Source organism: Poecilia reticulata, chromosome 12 (assembly GCF_904066995.2).
Source record: "Poecilia reticulata chromosome 12, P_reticulata-male-v2, whole genome shotgun sequence".
NCBI lineage: Eukaryota > Metazoa > Chordata > Actinopteri > Cyprinodontiformes > Poeciliidae > Poecilia > Poecilia reticulata.
In genome coordinates, this window is record NC_088841.1 from 9495459 (window position 1) to 9498611 (window position 3153).

The 3153-nt window shown below is 36.7% G+C and overlaps 1 long non-coding RNA gene across 2 annotated transcripts; it reads left to right on the top strand.

Moving 5' to 3' along the window:
• Nucleotides 1–548: 548 nt before the first annotated feature.
• On the top strand, nt 549–2817 carry LOC145554355 (uncharacterized). Of its 2 annotated transcripts, XR_014090337.1 has the most exons (4): nt 549–827; nt 1202–1339; nt 2125–2339; nt 2467–2817. It is a non-coding gene; the product is annotated as an uncharacterized LOC145554355 (long non-coding RNA). The 2 variants fall into 2 exon arrangements; XR_014090336.1 differs by having other exon boundaries at nt 552–1339.
• Nucleotides 2818–3153: the final 336 nt, after the last annotated feature.

Below are 3153 nucleotides of genomic sequence, written 5' to 3' on the forward strand. Positions count from 1 at the left end.
TTTTTTCTGAAAAACAGGAAGGCATCCTGCACATCATTTGTATTTAAATGTAATTCAGGTTGCAGCTACTTTTTCCACAGTTCATGTTGCCTTGTGTTCAAGCTTTTTTCAGATACAAAAGAAAACATTCCCTGCTGACACCAGATTAGTGTTATCATTCCCCCCGACTGCTGCGATCATTTCACCACTCAGCATTGTGGGATATGATAGGCAAGAGAATGGACTGCAGATTCTTGAGAGGGTTTTTTTATTATTTTTTGTTTGGAATGAATACAATGCAGGAGTAATTTTAGCGTCAAATGAATGCTTTTTGCATAAAAGCACAGTTTTAATGCCTCCTGAGGTCTGTTTTGTACGGTGGCCCTGAGGTGCAAAGCACTGCAACTTTAACAAAGCACAATTACAAATACAAAAACACTTCAACATTACGGAAAACACAACGACATTAAGGAAAACACAACACATTAAGGAAAACACAACGACATTACCGAAAACACAACACATTAAAGAAAACACAACACATTAAAGAAAACACAACACATTAAAGAAAACACAACACATTAAAGAAAACACAACACATTAAGAAAACGGAAAAGGTAGGTCCCAGTGGGAGACATACGAATTCGCTGATTGGACTACAGCTCGTTTTACTTTTGAACCGGAAGTTATTCTGGCGTGCTCAGTTTGAGTGAGAAGCAAAGCGGGAATACGGTCGTCATTTATTGCCCAAACTGGGAAAAAGCTGATTGAGCCGTCACCAAACTTTTGCAGCAGTTGTGGCAAGAGGCTTCAAGAAATGTATATGGAAGATACTCCACAATGTTCAAGTAAGTTAAGCATAAAGAAGTATTTATCTGTCATATGGATGTAGTAACTTGCTTATGCTAGCGGGACTCCAGACCGCGTCCACTGTCACTTAGTTGTTCATTGTAAATGCAATTAAAAGTAAAAAAAAAAATCTAGATGTAGTTCAGCAGCATTGTATTATATTATTAGTAAGGTCCGTTACAGCCGTATGCACTTTTTCTAGGGTAATTTGTGTCCTTCTGGTTCTTTTGCACTGCGATCAAGCTTGCCGCCTTTTCGAAGCGAACCCGCACTCAGTTTAGACATGTGCTAACTTTACTTCAGTTTGTTATACATATTATTGTCTGTTTGCATGGCTGTGATGTGCGACATTTTTTCTTTAATTTACTAATAGCACAACAGACTGTCCCATCCTGCTCTGCACCAGTCCTCAGCACCTTCCTTGAATACAGAAAAAAAAAAACATGAGGAGCGACAAAAGTATTCTCTTGGAAGAAAGGGGTTAAAGCAAAAGGAAAAAGTGAAAGTTCGGGTAGGTCCGTTATGGCTCTGTCCAAAAATAAGCAGCTTTTAACTAATAGACTTGCTTAAACAAAGTACAACGGTAAACAGTGAGCTATTTATGGTTATAAATATTTTCAAACAATTGTAAAGCTTGATGCTCAAAAATCAATATCGATGACATACTTTCAGTTGTTCATACCTGCCACCGACTTTATGACACTGTCATTTACTATGAAAAAGTAATTGGGTTTAAAAAAATTTGATCAAATTAGAGATATGAAATTACTTGATCAGATATCAAATTTAACCAGCTTTTTTCTTTGTTTTTGTGTTTTATCTTTAGTTGGTAATAGATCTTTGCGTGCCCTTCTGAAAAATTGTATGAAATACTGGAATATATTGTGCAATACTTGTTAAATTCTGTATCAATGATGATAAACTTGTATAATCCATTCAGAATTTTAGGTACAATAGCCATTGTCTTCATAAAGAAAAATAATTATTTCGAATCATTGTTTACCATTACAATATGCATGGCATATGAATATTTTTTCAATGTGATTTATAAAAATTGAATGTTGCATGACACAATATCAATTTGTTGCTGTGAAAACTTTTTTCTAGTTTAAATTTGATATTGTGTTACTTTTATTTTTGAATTTTGGAGCACTGTGCAAGATTCTTTACTTTGTATATGTAGTTTCTTTTTCCCCTGTACATATTGAACTACAATGTTCACGTTTACACAGGACTTAGAATAAATCATATCTATGCCACGAATAAAGTATATTGCTTATGTTTCTGTCCTAACAGATTCAAAGATGAACTGGGAAGTCTAGGATTTTTTGCTGCACTGCAGAAGCATTCCAGGGTCCTTTCCCCAATCCTGTGTTTCTCTGCGAAGGCCCTGACTTCTTCAGACTTGGAGACAATGTTTAAACCAGTTCTGAGCCCAGTAGGAAGCAATAGGCGGCAAAAGGAGGGCAAAACAATCGTTTTCTGGGCAGATTATTTGCTTGACTGCGAAGGTTAGTAAGGACGGATTGTGTTTTATTCTAAAATTGGGCTTTTTGTTTGTTTAATTGGGAGGACATCAGAAATAAAATCCATTGTGCAATGGATTATCTATTGACTACATTGTTTATCATCTTTCAGAGAAAACAACTGCTGTGTCTCTGGAGGAAGTCTTCATGTTCTCTACAGGTCTCGCAACGATTCCACCAGCAGGCATGGTGCCATCCCCACATCTAGAATTTCTGAGTGATTCACCTTTTCCTCTCACAAACACCTGCGCAAACACACTCAAACTGCCGCTTTTGGATTCTTACACTGCTTTTAGGGCCAACATGGACTTTGGGATACAGAACGCACCGGGATTTGGATGCTACTGAAACAAAGATTTCTTCCAGTCTTGTTGAATATAAAACATTAATTAAAAATACATAATTTGATATGTTTTCACATAATTTAAAACATAGCAATGTTTTGCTTCCTAGACAGACATAAATGTTGCTCTTCTGAGTAACAATGAGGTTTCATTTTAGCAAAATGAACAGGAGACAAAATATTAAACGATTTGATTCTCGTTTGTGTCTACAGCCTCGCTATGTCCTTAAGCAAGAAATACAGTTCCATAGCTGACTCCCAGTCTTCTGACTGCTGTTGTCCATGTTGTTGCATGGCTTGCTGTAGGTATTCCTCAATGTCTTTATCACCACACAACTCTGTCACCTGACTTGCTTCTGGGAAAACATCCAGATCGCTGTCCTCAACAGGAAATCCACAATCTCTTGAACCATATCTGCAAAGTCAGAATATAATAAGTCATAGAATTGTGACAGA